Source organism: Scleropages formosus, chromosome 7 (genome assembly GCF_900964775.1).
Source record: "Scleropages formosus chromosome 7, fSclFor1.1, whole genome shotgun sequence".
NCBI classification, from domain to species: Eukaryota; Metazoa; Chordata; class Actinopteri; order Osteoglossiformes; family Osteoglossidae; genus Scleropages; species Scleropages formosus.
This window is the reverse complement of record NC_041812.1, coordinates 28,226,274-28,231,879: the sequence shown is the minus strand read 5'-3', so window position 1 is coordinate 28,231,879 and position 5,606 is coordinate 28,226,274. Positions and strand designations below refer to the sequence as shown.

General features: G+C 45.9%; 1 non-coding gene across 1 annotated transcript; it reads left to right on the top strand.

Annotated features, from left to right (window-relative positions):
• The first annotated feature begins 5,269 nt into the window (after positions 1-5,269).
• LOC114910996 (U6 spliceosomal RNA) lies at positions 5,270-5,376 on the top strand. Its single transcript, XR_003797843.1, has one exon. It is a non-coding gene; the product is annotated as a U6 spliceosomal RNA (small nuclear RNA).
• Positions 5,377-5,606: the final 230 nt, after the last annotated feature.

The following is a 5,606-nucleotide window of genomic DNA, read 5'->3' as shown; positions in this document are numbered from 1 at the left end:
AACTCATCCGTAAGGACGGTATCATTATTGGACAGAACATGGAGATGTTTGAGTCGGTGAGGAATAGGAGGTCATTGAACAAACTGCTCTCCATTTTGGACATTCCATCCCACCCACTTCACAGCATATTGCAGAGATAGTGAAGCTCATTTTCTAACAGACTCTTTCAGCTCCGCTGCCGTAAAGAACGGTTCAGGAAATCATTCCTACCGTTCGCAATAACATTGTACAACAGCTCACCTCTGTGTGACAGATGAACTATTCAGCACTATTGGTAGTTCATTTTGTTACTACTTCATAATGATTATATTACCGTTTTGCACAACTTGCACTATATACTGTTGCACTACATACTGTTTTATTTATTTAATATACTTTTTATTCTTTTATTCTTCCAACTGTATATATAATGTAGGGGGGTGCGGTGGCGCAGTGGGTTGGACTGCAGTCCTGCTATCCAGTGGGTCTGGGGTTCGAGTCCCGCTTGGGGTGCCTTGCGACAGACTGGCGTCCTGTCCTGGGTGTGTCCCCTCCCCCTCCGGCCTTACGCCCTGTGTTACCGGGTAGGCTCCGGTTCCCCGTGACCCCGTCTGGGACAAGCGGTTCTGAAAATGTGTGTGTGTGTGTGTGTATATATAATTGTACATACTTATATTTTTATCTTGTATTTTTCCACATCTATCTATCTATCTATCTATCTATCTATCTAGGGGGCGCAGTGGCGCGGTGGGTTGGACCAGGGCCCTGTTTTCTGGTGGGTCTGGAGTTCGAGTCCCGCTTGGGGTGCCTTGAGGCGGACTGGTGTCCTGTCCTGGGTGTGTCCCCTCCCCTTCTGGCCATACGCCCTCTGTTGCCGGGTAGGCTCCGGTTCCCCGCGACCCCGTATGGGACAAGCGGTTCCGAAAATGTATGTATCTATCTAAGTTGCCATGATTCATTGGTTTTGACGTCTCATCCCAAGTTGAAGAATGATCCAGTTTCTTCCTCAACATGTTCTCAGAGAGGGAATAAAACTAAAGGAGAAAACACAGAGAAACGAGGGGCTGAAACCACGCAATTAAAGAAGGTTGAATGGACGCATAGAAAGTTGTTGACAAAGAAATTGAGATCAGGGCTTTGGCTGCCCATTCCACGTGCCAGTTCGCCATCAAGGGATGATTTAGTGGCGTAGATAAGACCGATATGAACTGGTCAACCGTCCTAGCTGAGCATTATGAATGAGATGTTCCGTGGACTGAACAATGAGAAAACTAAGCAAACTAAGCATTCTGGAAACTCAGTTGGACACTCTGAATGCCAAATTAGAGCATCTGTACACCTTAATGGCAGGTTTGGAAACTAAACTCACTGATCTAACAGATCGTGTGGACAGTATTGAAACTTGCTTGGTCTGGAACAAACACAGATCCCCGAAGTGGAGATTACAATGGATTCCAAAGATAGCTCAGTAAAGGCACTGGAGAGGAAAGCAGGATTGTATCAAACAAAATTGGACAGAATGTATCTCTGCATCTCTCTCTCTGTCTCTCTCTCTCTCACACACACACACACACACACATTAACTGAAGCTGCTCGTCCCAAATGGGGTTGCAGCAAGCCGGAGCCTGGCCTAGTGGTGCACGGCAGGAGCTGGAGGGGGACAGAACACGCCTGGGGCAGGACATCAGTCCATTGAGGCACCCCAAGTGGGGCTCGAGCCCCATACCTGCCAGAGAGCAGGCACAGGCTAAGCCTGCTGTACCATAGCCCCCCCCGAATATATATGTTTTATTATTATAACAGTTTTTATATTCCATAGATATTTATATACATGGGATATAAAAACTGTTGTAATAATTTAAAGATTGTGGATTGCCTGAGAATGCTGAAGGAAACATTTAATCTTAATCAGTTTCTGCAGGACAAAGTACGTTCCCGGGTGGGACTACCGGTCAATTCACCTCCGATTCACTCGAATCAGCATAGGCCTACTGACTCCTTGGCCTCACTCCCAGTCCAAGGAATATTCTGGTCTGATTTCTATCACTGTCAAACAAAGAAAATATTTGAAAAACCACAGCAAAGGGGGGGGGGGGGGGGGGGGGGGGGGGTGTTGCGTTGGACTGAGTCCCGCTCTCTGGTGGGTCTGGGGTTGGAGTCCTGCTTGGGGTGCCTTGGGACAGACTGGCATCCTGTCCTGGGTGTGTTCCCTCCCCCTCCAGCCTTATGCCGTATGTTGCCAGGCTAGGCTCTGGCTCCCCATGACCCCACATGGGGCAAGCAGTTCAGACAATGTGTGTGCGTGTGTGTGTGTGTGTGTGTGTGTGTGTGTGTGTGTGTGTGCGCCACAGCAAAGAAACATGAAATTATCTTTAAAGGTTTACATCTGTGATTCTTCTCCAACCTGCCAAGTGAAATGACATGGAAAAAGCAGCAATTTCATTAAAGTCATTAAAGTATTGAAAAACACACAATGTACCAAGGTTCCACTATTCCAGTCCAATTAAGATGTTTGCATGAAGGAGAGGTCCACCTGTTTGAGTGCCAGACATTGCCACTGCTTACATGGCTCATCTGAAGGACTGAGACTGAGAGAGAAAATTCTTTTCCTTTTGTTCTTATATAGGCTCTGGCTCACCGTGACCCCGCTTGGGATGAGAGGTTTCAGACTGTGTGTGTGAGTGATTATTATACTCAGCATGGGTAATGACAAGTGAGGCGTAGTCAAGGATCTCTAGTTAAAGAGTTAGGGTTAGGAGGTGCCATCCCAGTCCGAAACCCATAAATATAGATGGTGTCTGACAAGTTGTCATAGGGGGGCATAATGCCGTTGGTCAAAGTTTTGTTATTGTCTGTTTGGTTCTCATGTTTTGACATCTCCAGCTCTTTTTCTTTCTTTCTTTCTTTCATGCCTCACTGTGTCACATATTCTAGATGTCTCACCACGGGAGAAAATGTTCTTCTTGGGTAATTATTTTAAAATGAAACTGAATTTCTAGTTAAATTGAATGCTTGGGATGATAATGTATTTATACACTGGAGGTTTTAATATGCCAACATATACACACACACACTTTCAGTGCCGCTTGTCCCATACAGGGTCACGGGGAACCAGAGCCTACCTGGTAACACAGGGCACAAGGCCGGAGGGAGAGGGGATACATACCCAGGACGGGACGCCAATCCATTGCAAGGCACCCCAAGCAGGACTTGAACCCCAGACCCACCAGAGAGCAGGACTGCAGTCCAACCCACCGCACCACCACACTATGCTGACATATACACACACACACACACTTTCAGTGCCGCTTGTCCCATACAGGGTCACGGGGAACCAGAGCCTACCTGGTAACACAGGGCACAAGGCCGGAGGGAGAGGGGATACATACCCAGGACGGGACGCCAATCCATTGCAAGGCACCCCAAGCAGGACTTGAACCCCAGACCCACCAGAGAGCAGGACTGCAGTCCAACCCACCGCACCACCACACTATGCTGACATATACACACACACACACATTTTCAGAACCACTTGTCCCATACAGGGTCACGGGGAACTGGAGTCTACCCGGTAACACAGGGCGTAAGGCCAGAGGGGGAGGGGACACACCCAGGACAGGACGCCAGTCCGTCGCAAGGCACCCCAAGCGGGACTCGAACCCCAGACCCACCGGAGAGCAGGACCCAGTCCAACCCACTGCACCACCATGCCCCCTGCATGCTGACATATACTAAATGACAATTTGGTCAAGTAATTTCATTGAAGTCTTTGAGAAGTCTTTGTTGTATGTGCTCTTTTTTAACTTTGACTGAGATTTATGCGTAGTTTATTCGTTAGTTGTGCTGAGTGCAGTTGTTTGTTTGGTCTTAATCAAATTAAGCTTCTATGGACAACGTCTTCCATCCAAGAAGAAACAAGATAAATTGGAGAAACAAATAAAATTATTCCACAACTTACAGAATCTCTGACACTTTCTGGCCATTTTCAGCACTCACATCATTACATGTTCACGAAAATACACCTTGGAACCCTGCTGTCTGCTTTAGGTACTTTCAAAGTTGAGAACATGTCAGTATTAGTTGTGTTTGACTTGCCGAAGCCTTTGCATGTATTTCCTCTCCTCGTTTCTCTGCACTAGCTGCCCAGATCAAATTTAAGACCCTGGTTATGTCCTACAAATGCATCAATACAACTGCCCCCAAATATCTACAAGACTTGATCATCTGCTACACTCCAACCAGACTGGTTCACTCTTCCACATCTGCCCACTTGGTGGTCCCACACAAGAAAGGGAAAATGTGGAGGTTCTCAGTTGTGGCTCCGTTGTGGTGGAACAACCTCCCCCTCTCACTCAGAACTGCTCAATCTCTGTCCACATTTAAAAAGGGTCTGAAAACTCACCTCTTCCACACTCACGTCGCCCATCATCTCTTAAGTTCATGTATGGTGTAAACGTTCATGCATTATAGCTTTATGATCGTGCCCGGATAAGCCTTTACAGAGCTGCTACTCCTGTATTGTACGTAAATGTGTCCCTCAAAAAAAAAAAAAAAAATTGGAAAGTGTTCAGGAATCATCTATTGAGTTTTATGCAGCCACTTGTGTGATGAACATGGTGCACAGTGAAAAGACACGTCTGCAACTATGTCTCTTTCTAATGCACAAATTGTTTTTTCTGAGTTGTACGTCGCTGTGGAGAAAAGTGTATGCTAAATGAATAAATGTAAATGAAAATGTAAATATTAGACTTTTTTACAGTTATAATAGACACTAGAATGTAACATAGATATTGGAAAGTGTAAAACTGAAAGGAGGCGCCTTCTGTTACACAAAAACTAAACTTTCACCTTTGCCAAAAGGCCGAGAAGGCAGAAGAAAGCAAGAAACGAATGAAAAAAGAAACACACCCAATAGTCGATAGCCACTGCTGTAGAACTGACTACACTTCCCATCATGCAACAGTCTCCCTACCGAAAACCTCTCTCCCGTTGTGACGTCACTGAACTTCCAATAAGAGCGTTGTGTCAGAAGCTTATTTTGAATAAGGCCCAGCAAGCAACTGCGCTTGGCACAACAAGCGAATAAACGACGTATAATCTCAGTTAAAGGAACGACAGCACAGACAATGAATCTTCTCTGTTAGACTAAGATCTACTGTACGGTGGAGAAAGGGCACAGAGTTCTTTCCCAGGAATATTTTGTCAGATTTGCACTCGAAAGAACCCACCAGCATGCGGAACGTTAGGTCATGTTGGGCCTTTAAATAACTCACCTCAGGCAGTGTCTGTTGTGCTCGCTTCGGCAGCACATATACTAAAATTGGAACGATACAGAGAAGATTAGCATGGCCCCTGCGCAAGGATGACACGCAAATTCGTGAAGCGTTCCATATTTTGTCCCCCCCCACAAAGCCTTTTGCGCATCGCTACGATGTATTTCTTATGCGCTGCCTCGTGCCCTTTAACACTCTTATTTCCTTCAGTTACGCTCTTCGTTGTAACTAATCCTCACATATAAGTAAGCTTCTTTTTAGCCCACAAACTAAAACGTTTATGAAGTAAACTACGGCTGTCCCTCAATTATATATTCCACTGATCTGTTCCGGAAAACGTTGTGCAATCGGACA